The 20,612-nt window shown below is 34.7% G+C and overlaps 1 protein-coding gene across 1 annotated transcript in view; it reads right to left on the bottom strand.

Moving 5' to 3' along the window:
• CHRM3 (cholinergic receptor muscarinic 3) overlaps positions 1 to 13,830 on the bottom strand; it is a 338,705-nt gene extending 324,875 nt beyond the window's left edge. The window contains exon 1 of the mRNA XM_008068801.1: positions 13,732 to 13,830. The gene's annotated coding sequence lies outside the window, so the exon portion shown is untranslated. The remainder of the gene's footprint in view (positions 1 to 13,731) is intronic.
• Positions 13,831 to 20,612: the final 6,782 nt, after the last annotated feature.

The following is a 20,612-nucleotide window of genomic DNA, read 5'->3' as shown; positions in this document are numbered from 1 at the left end:
TCCAGTCTGGACGACAGAGTGAGACTCCAACTCAAAAAAAAAAAAAAAAGAGAGAGAGTTATTCACCTAACTGTGGAAATTTTAAAAAGTCGCATAGCAAGTATTCCACTCTGCTTTCAATCACAAGGACGATTTTTTAAAAATGTGTCAAGAAAGCTTATAAAACAAATTCTCAATAAAATAAATTGATTTTACTAAAACATTTAAAAATAGACTCCCACAAGATTTAATTAACATAGAACAACCGAATATCATAGTATGGCCTCAATAATTAAGTCCCGATGAAGTGTCTGGAATTAAAAAGTAATCACGGTAAAAAGCTATTACTGTCACCCAAAATACCTTCTATCCTGCACTATTACAGCCATGGTAACTTTGATTAGTTTTTACTCTAATTGACAACCACATTCCAATACAGTCTTCAATCTGCATTAGATTTAAAGCTACTTGATAATGGAATATTAACTACATGTTGCACCATGTAGTAGGATGAATAATGGTCCTAATTATTAGTATGCCTTCAGCATCCTAATCCCTAGAACCTGCAAATACTACTTTATTTGGAAAAAAGGGTCTTTGCAGATGTGCTTAAAGTAAGGAACTTGAGATGTGGAAATTGTCCAGAATTATCCACGTGGGCCCTACGTGTTTTCAGAAGTCGTCATAATAAGGAGAGATGGCCCCATGGAGAGGAAGGCTTTGTGAAGCGGGAAGCAGGGATCTGAGTGATACAGCCTGGAGCCAAGGAATGCTAGCAGCCACCACAATCCAGGAGAGGCAAGGAATGGATTCTCCCCTTTAACCTCCATGGAGCATACAGCCCTCTTAACAACTTTGGCCTCCAGAATTGTGAGAATAAATTTCTGCCATTTTAAGCCACTAAGTGTGTAGTACTTTGTTGCAGTAGCAATAGGAAACAGTACACAACAAAGGCAGAAATTCCAATAAAAAATGCATTTCTGTTACCTGAGAAATAAAGTTATTTGTAGTGGTTAGGACATATGATTCTATTAACAATCATAAGAAAATAGTTTAAAATTCTTAGGTAATATCTTGCATGGAATAAAGAATTAATTTAGTGATATTCTGATGAATCATTATTTCACTAAGGAAAATAAAAATATTTTTCTTTGTGGGACTTTATAAAGAGATTACATTTAAATCTCTTGAGATGATAAAAAATTAATCCTGCCCATAGGTAATTAGCTGCATTAAAATATGCTTCTTCTTGATATATTTTTAAATTGTGTGATTTAAGTACATTTCCTTTGTTCATTCCATCTCCTATTTTTTGGATATTCCAAATCTTACTCATAACAGTTTACTATTTTATTTGGAACAATTAAGTGCAATTTTTAAAATGTAATATATGTTCTACTTATTTTAGGTTTCTTTATTATTATTTGTTAATCTTAACTAAAGTCTTCATTACTCTGTAAAGCTAATTCAAAGTGTTGAGTTCAATACAGTATAGTTTTTATGAAAGATATAAGCAGAAATATGTTTCCTCTAATCTTTATTCTATTCAAAATTCTTTATTCTACAATAACTTCTAAGTAACTAAAGTTAAAAATATATGCACCAGCTCACTAAAGATTCTCTGAAATGTCAAAAACTTGAGCTTCTAAAAATCATTTTTTGCTATTAAATTTTTACAGAAATCTGTTACAGGAAAGTCAGCATGCTTTTGAACCATTTCCTGTCCTTATTCCAGTGTTCATGAAAAAGAGGAACTCTTTACATAAACCAGCTGCTGGATTTCCTAGAATAGTAAATTACTCTAACACTCCTATTTGATGTGATCCTGCCACACTTTTTTTCCCCCAGCAGGATTTCCTCATTTTTCACAACTATTTGTTTCTTCTCTAAATTAGCTTCTTACAAATAGCCTCTTGTCAAATGTATACTAAGTTCTCTGCAGAGTAATCAGATATAAGGAGATCCCCCCAGTTCATTATACCTGCCTCTATTTAATTAAAGTCACAAAACACAACTTTTTCATTGAAATCAGCCTCCTCCCCTTAAAACATCACTGCTACAGTATAAAAAAAATCTAGATTCTATGAATCCATTTGGAATTCCTAATGATGATTGAATTTTATTGTTAAATCATTTGGATTTAAAAATAGCAACAATGAAAAGATCGGTCTTACATTTGGAAAACTAGTGGAAAAGTAATCCAAGCCTCTTTTAATTTTTTTAGCTTCAGTCATTCTTATTTTTTTTCGTGTTCCCAAATATTGGACATTTTAATGACATTTTGATTGTTAAGTTAGCTCTCTGAGAAACTTTAGCAATTTTATGCCACTCTGAGCTGAATTCATCTTCCTGACTTTGGGTAAGTCATTTCTGTGATGATCTACTTATTCTTAGAAACAAATAAATCTTGGTTTCATAAACTAAAAGAGAAAATTTGCACCTGGATGTATCTCTTGGTAGTTTCTTTTCTTGTTGCTCTATATCAACTTTGGATTAAGAAAACATTATCCTTCTTGAGAAAGTAGTGAAGTCTTTTGAAGCTATAAGTATGTCTATAAATTTTATCTGTGTAAATTATAATAATATGATTATACCATTATATTAATGATATCAATAATAAGTTTGTTGAAACTTCCAACAGCAGTGAATTGCTTTCTTTACCCATATAAAAGATGAACTTCAGTTTATTCCATTTCACTACCTGTGACCCTTTTTTAAATAGGGTAAAACAAATATTTGAGTCTCTTTAAAAGAATGACACTTGTTTTTAAAAAATGATCTAAATAGGACACTAATATCCAAAATATACATTAAACCCCAGCAATTAAGTCTCAGAAAGTTTGGACAGCAAGGATAAATATTTAATTTTAGTGGAGTAGCATTAACAGTTTGAGCTTTGAGTCAGCCAGAACTGAGTGTAGGTTTTATTCCTATATCTATTAGCTCCGTGATATATAACCTCTCAGAAGCTATCTCTGTATCTGAAAAAGAAGATAATATCCTTATCCATTTTACAGGGTTGCTATGAGGGTCAAATGACTTTAAAATGTGCAAATATATAAATGCAAAGACAAAGGAAAATTCACAAAATATGCAAGAGGAGCTCAGAATCCAATTAGAGACAGGAGGATAGAATTCTTTCTTCAGTTTTATTTGCTAAATATGCAGTAAACAAAGCAAAGAACCTAACTCAGAGAACTCAGAACTCTTATATATAAGGCAAAGACTTTTGACGGGTATGTTGAAGGATGAGTAGACGTGTTCCACGCAAAGAATGGGAAGGCATCCTAGGCAAAGCAAAAGAGCTTAAAATGTTTGATTATGAAGGATGCTGACCAACTTCCAGTGTTAAGTGGATGTGAAGATGTTGCTGAATATGAACTTGTAGAATTTCTTAAAATCTGATATAATAAGACTTCCTATTCCCGTTCAAAACGTTTCCGGATTTTAACCTTAAGGCAAAGGGAACCATTTACCTCAATGCATATGGGAACCATTTACGCAGAGAATAAAATACTCAGATGTGTGTTAGAAAAGAACTCCAATGGTAAGGGGGAATTATGTGAATCAGAAGGGAGTAATACTGAAGTCAGAGAGACCATTAATAAGTTTATTGCAATAGTCGAGGTATAAAATCACGGGGACAAATAGTCACGGCAAGGGAAAGAAGATAGTTTTAAAGGAAGTTTGAATGATGCTGACAGAGAGCTCAAGTATAAGGATTAAGTTCTGTTCAGCAGCCCATTGCTGATCACCAAAATATTACTGCCAGGAGCAATGTAGTAGGTCTGACTTGACCAAATTCATAGGCGCAAAGAGAATTAGAGCAAAGAAAGACAATTCCCATCCAGCTGAAGCAGGCTTTCCCTACTCAGCCCAGCCCTGGAGGATCTTACTAGCTCAGGATATAAATGAAATAATGAGATTAAATTTTATGATGCACTTTCTTGTTAAAATTTTTAAAAATTAATTATTACTATATTCTAAGTTGTACCTAATGTCCCTCAGCAATAAATAAATAAAAGCATCATTCAGTTAGATTCGATTCACTTCGTATGTATTTGCTTCCTTTTATGTACCCTTCTTTGTATTAATGTCCCAGGGTGTATTAATAACAAATCTGAAATAAACTAATTATTTGAAGCTTTTTATAAATCATGTTTTTCTTCCTTGTCATAGATTCTTACCATTGCTATCTTACAATTTATTTTTTTGTGCCTCCTCTGTGTGGAGCTGTGGATATATTACCAGCCTAAGGAGGCCTCTGACATTACTATAATCTGTTTAATGTATTTTAATAGGCTTAGTATTAGGAGTCTTAGACACTGAAATGGAGCTTTAATTACTTTACTCTATTTTTAGAGTGCCACGCTTTGCAGGTTGTTAGTACTTAGGGTAGAAATCCAACAATTCTTTGACAGCAGTTTTCACTTAGGCAGACACCTTTTTACATTTGCTGTCTATATGAAGTAGTGGAGAGGAAAGGGCAACATTAGCATTGAGAAACTGTTTGCATTTCTCCAACTCAACACTGTGCTGCCCTGCTGTCAAAAAGTCATTAGACATTATCACCTGACTACATTATTTTGAAATCTATATATATTTTATGAGGCTAAATTAAAAGATGAGTTATTGGGAATGACTTCAAAATCTTTTGTGGCTTATTTGTGTATGAAGCACAGATTTTTACACCAATGGCATAAAAGTTGAATTATCTTGATTTGGGAAAGCCAACAAAATCATGCATTCAGAGAATCTAAGATGCAGGTGAGTTTTCAAACATGAATCTGTACTACATGGAAAGAAAAGGAAATATTTTTAAAGGTACATACACAGCTATGTTTCTCATTTCCCCCAAGAGAAATGAGTTACTTTATCTATTATTGCAATGTAGAAAACAGAGTTTTATACATACTTACTGGCTGAGATCTTTATATTGTATCCAAAAATCACTAACAATTATTGATTTGCGTTCCAGCTGGAAAATCGACTCAGCACAGTTACATGATCGACACTTTGTTTTTCCAATGTTTGAACTGCTCCTTTGTCACAAGCTCTTAAGTGCACATCGCATTTTACATTTTCAATTAAGTAATTTATATGAACCAATGACTCTCGTTCTATAATCAACTTCCATGTAATTAGTTAATAAAAGCTCAACACTTCCATGTTACTCCACATTAGAGCACAGAGAGGATTTAAACTTTGATTAAGGGACAAAACAATTGGCAGTTGCTTCTCTTCCTTAAGGTGAAAGGGGGAGAATTTTCTCCCCTTTGGATGTCATACTGCTCAGGTGTTTTGCCCCCACCAGTCCCCATAGTTACTCTCTTAATTGCAATCTGATGATGTACAAAATGGTCTTGAGGATTTCTTCTTCAAATTCTACAATACACACAAATATCTTTAGCATGAATAAAGAAAATAAGGTCAGAAACACATGATTCATTTCAAAATCAAGACACAGATATTGCAACAAAAGTTTCACTTTTGAAAGTGATCAAAATAGGAAGTTTTGTTGAGTACAGTGTCAAACTTTGTCATTTAAGCTATGCTTTAGGGAAAGGAGTTGTTTTTGTTTACAATAAATTTGGGGCTACTTTTGTTTAAAATAAATTTATTACTATTTGCATATACATATATTTAATGATCCCTCTTTACAGACACACACACACACACACACACACACACATACACAAATGTTCTACTCTCTTCCTTTTCACACAGCCTATCCCCATTCCACTTTCAATAGCTACCTAGGAAGACAAATTCTGTGAGGATGTATACTTAGCCTATATCCATATGTAAATCAATGTACTGTAAATGTCTATTGTTCATAGCTCTGTGCCTTCTATATAGTAGGAAGTCAATACATATTTGCTAAATGAATAAATGGAATACCTTAGTTCTCTGACTTCATATTATTGAACTAAAGTAACTTAAAACGTAACTTTTTTTTCAGATAGTTGAATTCCTTCAAATTTCAAATAACTTCAAAATATTATAAATATCTTCTTTATCAAGAAAGCATGTGTTAAAACCACTTCTTCAAAAGGGGCTCACACAGTCATAAAGAAGAACAAAATCATAGACTTCCCAGCAAATTGGATGGAATTGGAGACCACCATATTTAGTGATCTATCACAGAAACAATGAACTGAATACCACATGTTCTCACCCATAAGTGGGACCTGAACATTAATCACATTAGCACAAGGGAGGGAGCTGCAGTCGCTGGGCACTGCTAGGGCCAAGGTAGGGAGGAAGGGCACCTAACAACACAAAGGATACCTGTTCTTTACTAGGGGAAGTGAGGGCCACTTGGAGGCCCAAACTTCTCCTGCATGCCGCCTACTTGTGTAGTTAATCCTTACTTGTACCCCACGTCTGTATAATGAAAGAAATATTTTTTAAAAAAGTAGCTTTGTCCCTACTTTTAATTTTTCCTTGTTTGGGTAAATGGCACAGTTATGTACACATCCAAAGGGACAGCAAAACACTGGTAATATACATCCATCACAGAGATAAGCAAAACAAGAGATCAACCAACAAAATTCATTTCAACGAACTGAGTTGAAAAGAAACAGTTAACAGAAAAGCATTTGGGGTGGGTGCTGAGATCACGGGAAACACTTTTGAGAAAAATCCCAGGTTTCCCTGTGTAGAACATATATGTCCACTGACTTCATGGCACTTACACAGATTATCAAAGTAAAACAAATCAGACATGAGAAAGCATGGTAAGTGAAGACATTATTTGACTTTTATGCGTAATATGGCCAGTCTTACAAATGGCTAATGCAGTCTCCTGAAAGCCTCCTGTTTTTGTCTGCTACTGAAGACACATCACCAATAAAAGCCAGTTCTCATTTTTATGTATATCGGTTGTTGAAGCATAGAAGGGAAAATATTTAATTATAAGTTTAGAAGCTATTCTCCAGAATATTAAATAAGCAAGAGTTAACCTGAGGTATAGTGTATTTCTAAATTAATTTTATTTCAAACATAAAATTAGTTTTGTGTTTTCCCATATGAAAATACTACATGCCTCCATATTTATGTGTCTGTCCTATAAGTGGTGATGCTGACTTTCTTAGGTAGTATTTGGAAATTAGTGTTACAAATGTAGATATAGGCTTATGTAAATCAGTAGTTTATACCACCAGTACATATTTCCTTGTTTGTAAACAGAAGGTAACAGTGCAATCTTTGTAGAGTTATTGTAACCATTATTATAATGACATAGCAGTGAGACCCCATAGCATAGTTATTAGCTCAGTAGAAGGTAGCTATTATTATTATTAAATTTAAACATACAACTACAATCTCTTTAGTTTAAAAGAATGTTAGTAAATAGTCACCAAGGTATTTTGATCTTCAAATACATAAATAGATATTTAAAACGTTCTAAGGAAACAATTTGGCATTTTGTCAAGTGACATCTATAGAAATAATTTAAAAATTATTGTTTCAGTAATATATTGTTCTTGTTGCATTCTCTATCTACTTGAGTATATCAATTTTTTTTTTTTTTTTTTTTGAGTTGGAGTCTCACTCTGTCGCCCAGACTGGAGTGCAGTGGCTGCTCCTGGCCACCGCAGCCTCAACCTGTTGGGCTCCGGCGATCCTTCCACTTCAGCCTTCCAAGTAAACCAGAATTACAGGCATGCACTACCACGCCTGGCTGATTTTTTGATTTATTGTAGAGACGAGGTCTCGCCGCCCAGGTGGGTCTCGAACCCGCGGGCTCAGGCAATCCACTCACCTCAGCCTCCCAAAGGCGCAGGATTACAGGCTGAGCCACCGAGCCTGGCTCCAAATTTTTTTATAAAGTGATAAAACCTACATTACTCCATTACATTTCTGCAGACACAACTGAATGAATATTCTTGATATAATATATATGATTCTTTCAAACATTATCCCTTTTAGCTTGATGCATGCCAATCTAAAATAGCTCATACATTCTCCTCTTTTAAAAAACTATCTTTATTAGTTTAATGCCTTCCAGGTACCTATCTACAGCCATCTGTGAAACCTGAGTAGCTTGAAATAATTTCTGTTACTTATAACGCTATCTCATTAAGTCCATTACCCAATCTTTCGCTGTACATGATTAGTCTACACCAAGCAACAAAGATGAGTGCTGAATGTTTAGGTAGATTTGGTGCTCTTTTATGCTAAAGTTGTGCAATGGTACAATTTCTGTTAAAATGGTAAAATTCAAAAATGAACATCTGAATTAAACAATTTAGGCCAGGGGCAGTGGCTTAGGCCTATAATCCCAGCACTCTGAGGATGAGGCAGGAGGATTGCTTGAGCCCAGAAATTTGAGACCAGCCTTGGCAACATAGGGAGACTCTGACATGAAAAAGAAAAAAAAAAAAAAAAAGATGAAACAATTTTTAGTTTTCCTATGAGTGATTTACAATATTCATTTATTGATATAGAAGTCTTTTTTTAACCCTATTTTTAGACAAACAGGTCAAACCTACAAGAATGTTTAATTATACTTAACATACACATTTTTCCATTTTCTCAATTCAGATTAATGATTGGGGCCTTCCTTGGACATCTGAAATATATGTCTACAAAATATATATGCTTTATATTTTTGTATATGTATGCATATATAAAAATATAAATATATAATTTCATATGTATAATTTTTAAAATAGTTTATGATTAATTCAAATCTAGAATGCTAAACAAAAGCAATCAAAAGAAATAAAATAGTTGTAATAAAATAGAACGCTAAGAATTATTTTTTAAAATTAACTCATATGGAGAAAAATCATTCCACCTTCGGTTAACATGAGCTCAAATAATATTTCATAATTGTTGAAATACTCTTCTAAAAATAAAATATTCAAGCACAACAGGGACATAAATAAACAAACACACCAACAATAGTGAACTAATAAGGTAGTGAGTAGAGTCAGATATACATTTTCACAATTTCTGTTATCTTTTGCTAAAAGGGTTTAAAATTATATAAACATCTTAGTAGGTTAAAAGTTGCCACTTTTCATTTTTCATTTGCAATTTTTACAGATTTATATTAGGAATTTCAAGATAATATCCATATTGAAAGACATTTCATAGAAATCTTTGTGTCACGGCAAATACAATTATTTCTTGTTCAATGTAAGGACAAATGACATTATCAACCATTTGAATCATTAATTTAATCACTAACTGTTGTTTGAGAGCTGAACACTGAGAAAACAACAATGAATAAGACAGGGACAACCCTCACAAGCTAACAGGGTAATGGGTGAGGTGGTATGTCAACCAATCACTGCAAAAGAAGTGAGCCTGTTCTATAATAGCAGCAGGCACACAGAACAGAGGAGAAAGGAGGGAACAGTCAATTGCAAGAAGAGAATAAGGAAGCTTTCATAAACAACAGAGCATGTAATCTGAGTTTAGGAGGAAGAACAAGAGTCTGGTTGATGGCCAGTATATGCGAGCACAAGGAGGTCACAGGGCCATGAAAAGTGAGGCTGGGTCACTTCTAGGTGGAGCTTGGTCAGCCAAAAGGCAGAGATCTGCAGTAGGCACAGGAGAGAGCCCTCCCATACACCCCTCTGGGGAGTTCACTTCCAGTCACTCTTCATTAGGCTTTCTCCTTGAAGGCTCAGCTTCTGCTTACCCTGTATTACAGCCTGTTCTTTCACAACTCTGTTCCTAGGCTTACACTCTTTCCCTCGCCATGATTATGTTAAGCTTAAAGTTATGGCCTAATGATGCCTACCTATTCTCAAAATCACATCGATAAAGGTTTCACCTCTCTCTTATCTCCAAATTATATTAGCCCCCATATCTCCTTCATATTCTGGCCCTGTGATATTGAATGAAACAAGTCACTCTTCTTTAGTTTTTAGAGATACTCTTTAAGAAGCATTAGATCGATAATAGACTTAATCACTCTCCTTTATAAGGAGGCTTCTAAAGCCACAAATATTTTTTAAGGTAAGCATCACCAATATACAGTGGTCATCAGACCATGAAAATGGAAATCCATGACAAAGATTGGCATTCCAACCGCATGGCCCTGCGTTTTCTTTTTATTACAGTCTATATCCTAAAATGTGACTTAAAATGTGAATGTTGGCCACATTGAAGGATTAGAAGTAGGAAATGATACAGGATCTGGGAAGTAGGACAGCACAACATAAGCACCAGGGACATCTCTCACCTATGTCTCCCCATAGGCAACACACAGCAGCAGCCAAGCCTATACCCATGTCCATGGTATATGGGTTGTTACCTAGGAATGCATCTCCAAGGCTTTTACACTCAAAAGTCTTCTCCACAATCACCACTGTCCTCATTGAGGGAAAACCCTTTAAAGACTAAAGCTACTACAAAAATAAACATCAAGAAGAACAAACGGGAGCATGCAAAGCAACCATAAATAACATCACAATTTGAATTATACACAAGTCAGATTAAATCTACATGTGAAATCCTCTCTGGCTGCTGGTATGAATAGATACAGAGATGGACAAATCAAAGACTGTTGTTGTTTTAGTTGGTTTAGAATTAACATGTGAGGGACAAGACTTAGCTATTTGGTCTGAGTGATATATGTCAGCCAGGGCATTGGCTAAATTAGAGAGATGGGCATAAAAACTGTGTCATGCTCTTGGCTCTAAATATTGCCCCATGTAATCAGCACTTTCCACCTTGAGAACAAGCTATGACTCATTTGGAAAATACCACCCATTACAACCACTGAGTTTTGTCCAATGCAAGCTCAAAGGAAAATATCTTTAGGTGATTTATAATAAAAACAAGTACACAGTCTGATACAGAACTATGATTATGAAAGTGAAAGTTGAAGGCTTTACTCCCTAATACTTTGTAATACATTTCTACCACCTCTCTTGTTTCTTTGTCCTCTTTTTCTTTCTTGAAAAAAAAATCATTTTAGACATGGAAACAGTCTACATTTCATAACAAATTAAACATTCATCTGATGTTCACTGATAGGCCTAAAAAAGTCAATGGGTTTTTGTTATTTTTTAATTTTTCAAATCACGATTCCACATTCAAGTTATGTTTGCATTTTATAATTTGGTTTTAATTATTTGTTTGTATTTTTTGAAATTCTGAATCTAGCAAAGGAAATCTTATAATTGGTACATTTATAAAAGTCTCCTAAATATAACATATGGCAAAGACATGTGCAAATTCAGAAGAGCTCTGATTTATATTATTTTAAAATAACACTATATAATAATTTGTGATTATATCTTTACAACTCCCAATGAAGGTGATAGCTACCATTCTTTGCCAGATGCTGCGCTGTATCATCCTAACAAAACAGCATAGAGTATAATTTTTTCCATTTTATTTCTTGGAAACAGAGGTTCTTAGCCTAAGTTTCACAATTTATTAATAAAAGACTTTAAACCTGGGGCATTTGGATTCTAAAATTTATGCTCATCATGATATTCACACACTCCCCAGGGAACTAATTGGTACTTAAGTGTCATGCAGTGCTTCTAAATACTCTATCATATTAATTCATGTAACCTACACAACAACCCCATGTGATATTATCTCATAATTAGCCTCATGTTTCAGCTGTGCAATCTAAGGCACAGAGAGGTTAAATTACTGTCTAGCTTTGCAAAGCTGAAAAATGATGGAACTGGGTTGCAACTTCAGGGACTCTGACTATAGACCCTGCATACTTAAATACTATGCTACAATATCAGCCAGAATGTCACCTATCATAAGATTTTTGTTTCATTTACATGCAAACATTTTATTCATGTAATAAACCATTGCCACTTCAATGAAAATCATATCTAATTTCTGGAAAAGAATTTGCAATCCAGTTTCATTGCATAAGCTGGTTATGTAACTTGTTTAAATTTAGTGGAAAAGTCTTTCTCAATATTACCGAATATATTTGTTAAGATTGCATTTTCAGTCTTTCATTTTAAACAGCCTAGCTGCATTCTGTTAGCTAAAAAGAATAGTCATAAAAGATATTAAAGAGACTTCCATAAACAAAGGTATCAAATATTATATTAAATAACAAGTACTATCTGATCAAATTCCTACACTGTATCCTTAATTTCCTAAAATTCCAGTATACATAAAAATGTGTCTTTCTCCTCCAAGTGTAAATACCCAATAGATAAAATCTGATAAGAGAATAACAAGTTGGAGAAAAGAAACAGAAACTCTTTATGGTAGTAGAATTGACGTGTGTATGTGTGAGAAATATAGGAGAGAACCCAAGAAAACCCGGAATTACTTTCTGGAGGGTGGGCTCCTTGAAGTACAAGCTTCCCTCGCTAGGTAAGTGTTCTAGGAACCCATTGGCATCAGTGTACCAGCTAGTGTTGCTGTGAGAAGCTGTGTTTAGCTTTAGTGAATTTTTTTCAATGCATTGCCTACTTGATGAGGGGTGATTTACTAGTGCACCCGTCCACACTGCACTATGTTCAGCAGTTTTTAACCAAAAACGACATTAGCCCCATACCCTACTCTGCCTATTCACCCTATCTCACCCTGAGTGACTTCTTTTTTTTTTTAATTTCTCTAGATGAAAAAATCCTCAATGGGAAACAGTTTTTCGATGTGGAAGAGGTGAAACAAAAAATGGCAGAAGCACTAAAGGACATCAAACTTGACGAGTTCAAAAACTGTTTTGAGCAGTGGGGAAAGTGTCTCGATAGATGTATTGCATCCAATGAAGACTATTTTGAAGGTGAATGAAGTTTAAACATGTAAGAATAAATACACATTTTTTAAATAAATAAATTCTGGGGTTTTTTTTGGCCCCCTTCATATGCTTTTTCTATTTCATTTAAACATATTTTTTCAAATATGCAAAATTAATCTGGGTCATAAATTAAAATCAATTATGATTTTATCATGTTTCTTGGTTGACGAGCATAACAAATAGCAAACTGCATTAATCAATTAAAAAAATTATGGTAACAACTTTTCCCAGCTCCCTGCTTTGTAACATGTTGAGACTCAGGGACACAGAGTGGTACGGCCATAGATCCTATTTGTAACAGGAATCAACCACAGATAATATTACTTATTCTTATGGAGTTTTACAGTTTGCTGACAATTTCACATTCATTACCTCACTTGACCTTCCATTTTGCAATAGATATAATGGAAATTATTTCTCTTATTTTTCAGATGACAAAACTGAGGCCTAGAGATTAAGATACTAGCCTGAGGGTTAATGTTGAAGCTGAAACTAAAATTAAATCTTCTGATTATCATTCCCTTTGCACAACAACCTAATATTTTGTATATCAACCATCAATATAATACATGTGTATGTGGAAGTACATCAAATCCCTTTGGATAAAACTACAACAAAATCGAACTATTTCAAAATATAAGCTAGGTAAAACATTTTAGGCTTATATTGGTTCCAGATCTATAAGCTATTAAGGAACCAGAAGATGCTCAAAATCCCCAATGCCTTTTAAAAATTCAGTTAAAAGAGAGGTACAATTCCATACTTCTAAATTCTGCCTATATAGATACACATATATTACCATACTACTATACATAATAAATACATTTTAGCAAATTTCTTTATTATACACTTGGTAGATACAGAAATAGATGAGAGCTAGCCATATTTCATTTCGGCAACATGAACACATGCATTTTGCACATTTTTTGTTATAAAGGTAGGTACACTGTTGAAAAATCTCAATCTATAACCATGTGAATGACACCAAATAAAAAAATACCTACTAGTGAAGAGTCTTGGTGTCATACGTCATGATGGGGATGGATACACTTTCATTGAACCCACAGTCCACAGAGCAACTCGTAACCAAAATATGTGCCATTACTGTTCATATCTAAAGAGACACAAAAAAAAGAATGGCAAAAATTAATGCAAAAATATTCTTTCATATCATTTGCATAAGATTCTTTTTCTAATCTGCAGCATCATAATAATGATAAGAAAAAATATGTTTGACAAGTAACCCAATGGAAAGACCTTAATTTATATACCTCTTTGTTTCACGTGATGTTAAGTAGTCAGTAAAGGTTGATTAGGAGGAAGTACATTTAGCAGAAAGTTGGTATAATGCTTTTGAAAAGTCATAGTTTATTGATAGGAAACAAATGAAAAAAATCAGACATTCTTTGATATGAATTCTTTTAGGGTCTATGAGCTGAGCATTACACTATCTCTGCATATGAAATTTCTTTCAGTCTTCATAACAAAACCACAATGTAGTCATCTCACTTTACAAATTCAAAGGCTCAGAGGAGTAAAGCAATTGGCCCAGGACTCTGTACTCTACAGAACATGCTGCTTCACCATATCATGTGAAAAGTGCACAGCACACGCTTTTTACTTGGGCCCCATATGTCTTACAACATAAGCAACAGATACCAAGAGCATTATATAAAGATACCTCTCATGGGTTCTCTGTCTCCCCTGTAGTTCTCTAAAAGACACACATGGTATTCTACCCATCTTTGTGTGTCAACACAGATATAAAGTGAGATCTCACTTTGAGATATAGTGTCTGGCACATATAAATATTTGCTGATTAAATAAATGATAGAACAACAGCAACAACAACAAAAAAGTAGGCAAAGGCATCTATTTTTAAAATATTAACTCACACTTTCGTTTTGTCAATCCCTTATTTTATTTGCCCAAGTTATCTTCCTGTTTGCAACACAATCTCAAAAGGAAAAATAGAAAGAATAATCTGAAAAAGTATTTGAATATATTCATTCAAAAGAATTACACACTAGTTAGTATTCAGTTTAGTTCAATTATAGAGTTTCCTCCAAACAGAAAAAGGGTAAATAATAAATAAATTTTCCAGAGAGGAAAAAGACAATCACCTTTTGCTTTTGAATTAGATATCAGCTTGCTAGCAGCACCTACACATTTTCTCTATCCCCAGATCACAAGGGGAAAGTACTGTACAAACAGGGGAAAACTGAAATTGTCAAAGTCTGTAGGTAGAAACTGCATAATCACAAGGAACTAAGAAAAGCTGCTCTAGATTGGAAAAGCTGTAGAGAAACAGCCAGCCTGGAGACCCTAAAGTTCAGATCCCAATTTCTCTTGCAGAAAAAGCAGTACTATAGCAAGCTATCCAGAGCAGGGGTGGACAAACGCCAGCCCTGCTGCCAGTTTTTGTGTAGCCTGTGAGCTAAGAATGGTTTTTACATTTTTAAAATGTTTGAAACAAATTAAAAGAATTGTGAGAATTATTTGAAATTCAAATAGCAGAGTCTATAAATAAAGTTTTATTGGAACACAGCCATAGCCATTAATTTACATATTGTCACTGGTTGCTTTCATGTTACCAGGCAGAATTGAGTAATTGTAACAGAGACAGTATGACCTGCAAGGTCTAAAATATACACTATCTGACCCTTTATAGAAACTGCTGATTTCTGGGCTAGAGAATTGTTCATTCTCAATTTGAAGGAAATTATGTACTAGGAAGGGAGAGCTTTAGGGTAGATTGGAAGCAGAGGTTGGGAATCTGCTTCTCTACCAAGGGTTATGAGCCTCAGGGAAAATGTAATAGTGGCATTGAGTATAGCAGGGCATTTTTTTCTGTGCATAGGAAGGATTTTACTTTGGATTCACCAGAAAGGAAATCAGAATCAGCCACATTTCATATCTGACACACAGGTTGAGCCCATGAGGATGCATGGGGAAAGCTGGCCACCAGGATAGTGTGCTTTTCCAACTTGCCAGGATGCAATCTTCCTGAAGGAAATCTTCAGGACTCGGACTCCCTCCCCATAGGTACCATGCTCCAGAATGACAGATAAACTTAGATAACCAGCCTTCTTGCTGAAGGTCTGAGAAAGGTGATCATAAAAGCAAAGAGAAAAATCCTAAGGAGGTGAAAAAAGGATTCCATTCACCCCCATTTAAGGGGCGGAGTGAGTTGTGGTAAGGATGCATTCATGGGTAAAGATGCAAAACAAAACAAAGCATAAAACCTATAAAAAAGAATGTGTTATAAAACACATCTTCCATGGAGAAGAAGCATCTACTTTTGAAAGACACCAAAGGAAGTCAACATACATTTTGTAGAACATCTGTTTCTGAGACAACAGAGAACAAAATCTCTAAGGTTTATCTTCAAGCAGAGAATTAAACTCAATGAAATGAAAAGACACTAAGTGATTTCCTATTTAATTGCATCTTAAGAGTGAAGAGAAGATGGGTTTTTGAGCTGCAAGACTTGGCTCTGAATGCCAATTCTGATATATTCTTGTTGCATGCCTTGGGTAGCTGACTTGCATAAAGCCTCACTTCCATCACCTCCAAAATAAAGTTATTCTGAGAATTCTATGACAAAAATATATATAAAATGTCTAGCATACTGTCACATCAGAGGTACATGGTATTGACCAGCTTCTCATCATCTTTTAGGTCTGACCTCAGCTTACATTCTCTCTCTCATCTTCTAATATTAACCTACCTGCCATGATGATTACACCTATAGAAAATGGTTGCCAAACATTTACTTCTCTCCTATGCTTCATACTTGACTTTGTACCTTCTATTTTCTCTGGGTAGACTGCATCTTTTAACTTTGGGCTCTTCTCTATTTAACTGGTAGAGTGGTATTCATTAAAAAAAAAATCAGTTCAGAAGCAAATTCTGAACAATCCTTAGTCCTGTCGGCATAAACATACTGCCATAATATTCTGCATACATGTCAAGTATTACAATTCATACCATATTATTATCTGTTTAACCTAGCTGTCTTTTCTTGGTGGCTATATCTTGGTCATCCTGATTGACATGGTATAATATTAAGATGGCTAATTATAGTCTCCTGGGGCACACAGACATGTCTGAAAAAACAAACATATATACACACATACATATTTCTGCCTATCTACTGGCCTCACAATAGAGAAGGCACAAGGGTTTTCTGACTTCTGTTGAATAGGTGGAACTTTTTCATGGTAGATACAACCTGGCGTATAATAGTGACTTCATAACTGCTAGGTGTATAACAGATTCTAATATTTGTTGGGAAAAAGAAATAAAGAATGAATAAATAAAGGTAACCTTGTTGAGGATCTGGTGCATATTGAATCACTATATTGCTGGTAACACTGACTATTTAATTATCCTGGAGGTTTATCTGGAAGTATGTATAAAATAATATAAATATCTTTATTTTATAGATGTGAGTAATTAGCCTTGGGTAGTCCCCAGTAACAATCATTCCTCATTTCTTGAATATCTACCATGAGTCAGATTCTATGGGAGGTGCAACTTCTAGGTTAGCTACCATTATTTTGTATTTGTATAGAGAAGGGCACTGAAGGTGAAGGGGAAAAAAATAGGAAATCATACAGATATTAGAAACCTAAGTACAGTACGTCCTCACTTAATGTAATCAATAAGTTCTTGGAAACTTCAACTTTAATCAAAACTACCTATAATGAAATCAATTTTACCAGAACCTAATTGATATAAAAAAGAGTAAATTTCCTATGGCATATTTCTAGTCACAAAAGCATCACCAAACTTCTAAACAAAGACCCAAAACACTTCTAGTACACACATTTAAGGAACATTAATAAAAACAAGTTAAGGAAACTACTCAAATTTTGATGAATCAGTGAGTGACAACAGTTGTGCTGGTAGTGGGTTTAATCAAGGAATAAATGTGTATAAAGGAAAAATTGTCAGGGGCACCTCCTGCCACCATGCTGTTAATCACAAATATGGCAGCTCTGAGCACTTTTGTACCACATTGTTTATTGTTATGCATTTGTATGATTATCATATACTTGTCAAATATTTATTTGACAATCATTTATATTAATTCATTCATTCCTTTTCCAACTATTTATTGACCAGGGTGGAATAAGGGTATTTATTTAGGGTGGAATAAGGGTAGTTCAGAGTCAATGGTCAGAGTCCCTCCCTGCAACTCAGGTAACTAGGTGGGAATCCACTCTGGACAGGTCGCCATCCCATTGAAGGTCCACTCACACTGACACCCATATTCACTCATACTGAAACCGTGTAGACACAACAGTTCACCTCACATGCACAACTTTGGAATGTGAGGAAAACTGGACTGTCTAGAAAAAAAACTTCCCAGACATGGGGAGAAAGTGTAGATTTCTCACAGATGGTGACCTTGACCAAGAAACTTTTTTGTCCCCCATCAACCTCATAAGAGAAAGACGTTGAATGAAACAGCGTCATTCATGAACCTGCTATATATCAAATTCTAAAATCTAGGCATTTTCACATAACAAACTAAGGTTGCTCCCTACTTTGTTAAAAGACACTTTTAACAGAACACTTATGGTGTAAACAATCAATAAATGGTAGCTGTTGTTACTGCTGTTACTAACATCATAACCCAACAACAGGAAAAATGTTTAACACCATAGAATGTTATTGTTAGACTTACATAATGCTTTATGACTATAATAAGTATAGAAGTTATGCTGACATAAATAAATGTATCAAGACCAGCCTGGGCATCATGGCGAGACCTCATCTATAAAAAATTTAAAAAAAATTAGCAGGGTGTGGTGGTACATGCCTATAGTTCCATCTACTTGGAAGGCTGAGACAGAAGGATCTTCTGATCCCAGCAGATTGAGGCTGTTGTGGCCATCAGTATGCCACCGCACCCCAGCCCAGGCAACAAAGTGAGACTCCAACTCAAAAAAAAGAAGGAAAGAAGGAAGGAAGGAAAGAAGGAAAAGAAGGAAGAAAGAAATATGTATACAAATGCAGACTATAAAATGGTATGTATGGGCTAATTAAAATTATGAGCACTAGTTTGCTTTACCACCAGCAGTGTAGAAGTGTTCTCTTTCTCTTCATCCTCACCAGCATCTGTTGTTGTGTGTTTTATTAATGATGGTCATTCTTACTGGGGTTAGGTGATATCTCAATGTGGTTTTGATTTGCATTTCTCTGATGATGAGTGAGGCTGAGCACTTTTTCATGTGTCTGTTGGCTGCCCATATATCTTCTTTTGAGAAGTGTCAATTCATGTCTTTTGCCCACTTTTTAATGGGGCTGTTTGTTTTTTTCTTTTGGCACATTTGAGTTCCTTGTAGCTCCTAGATGTTAGGCCTTTGTCATATATACAGTTGGCAAATATTTTTCCCATTCTGTGGGCTGTCTCCCTGCTCTCTTGATGGTTTCTTTGGTTTTGCAGAAGCTCCTCAGTTTGATGAGGTCCCACTTGTCTATCCTATTTTCTTAAGGTATGGGCATTTAGGGTTCTGAATAGGAATTGGTTGTTAGTTCCAATTTCCATAAGGCTGTCTCCTGCATTTTCTAAGATTATTATAGTATGAGGTTTAGATCTTTGATCCATTTTGGAAGACAGTGTGGTGACTTCTGAAAGAACTAGAAATTGACTTTCCATATGACCCAGCAATTCCCCAATTGGGAATATACCCAGAGGAACACAAATCATTCTACAAAAAAGTTACCTGTGCATGCATGTTTGTTGTAGCTCTATTCACAATAGCAAAAACATGGAACCAACCACGTTGCTCATTGAAGCTGGACTGGATAAGAAAAAGTGGTACATGTACACAATGGAATATTAGGCAGCCATAAAGAAGGACAAACATATGGACTTTGCATCAACTTGGATGGATTTAGAGTCTATCATATTCAGTGATCTATCATAGAAACAAAAAACAGAGTACCATATGTTTTCACTCATAAGCAGACCCTGAACAATTATTATAATACTATAAGAAAGGGATTGGTAATTGTGGGAAATTGTCAGGGGAATGGGATTGGATTGGCAGTTGAGGGAAACTGCTAGGGGTGGGAGGGGCATATCTCATAAACAAGGGTACCTGCGTAATCAATGCTTGTATACCTAACCCTGAATTGTACCCCACATCGTTATAATAAAAAAATTAAAAATTATGAGCAATATCTTGTATGGTAGATTAGTCAAAATGAGATCAGTTTGATGAAAATAATTAGATTGCACGATTGTAGGTAACTTATTTGAAGTTCCTCTGTTTCTTAAGAGAGTACAAATTTGCTTAAGTTCAAATTTATGCTAAAAACCATAATGTGTATACATTGCTAAAAGTGTGGTAACATCTAAGACCTTCTCCATGTTTGAAATTTCATTTCTTCTCGAAGCAAGATAATAAATTACTGCTTTTTAGTAAGCGTTGTTATTTTACTACTGCAAATGGATACATTTTAGAGGTAGATTTTAAAAAATTTACTGAGATAAAGTTTTCATTAAAGTGGAGTCATTTAAACCATCTACTTCACTTAAAACAGTTTACCTTAATGCTTCCTGATTAGCATAAGCAATTTATACATTATTATGCTGATTTTGTAGCATAGGCTTAAACTATGTTACCATTTTGTTATGATAATAGTCAACATGTGCTGAAAAGGCACTTATTTCTTATACAGCCATGCCTCACTTAGCAATGGGACACATATTACACATTCTAAGAAATGCATCATTGTGTGAACATCACAGAGTGCATGGCATAAACTAGATGATATAGCCCACTACACATCTAGGCTAGATGATATAACCTATTGTTGCTAGCTACAAACTTGTAGAGCATGTTACTGCACCAAACACCGTAGGTAA

This window comes from Carlito syrichta, unplaced genomic scaffold (genome assembly GCF_000164805.1).
Source record: "Carlito syrichta isolate Samal-C Ts95f unplaced genomic scaffold, Tarsius_syrichta-2.0.1 Scaffold311525, whole genome shotgun sequence".
In the NCBI taxonomy this organism is placed as follows: Eukaryota; Metazoa; Chordata; class Mammalia; order Primates; family Tarsiidae; genus Carlito; species Carlito syrichta.
Note: the sequence above shows the minus strand (reverse complement) of the source record. Positions and strands in the feature narration are given on the sequence as shown.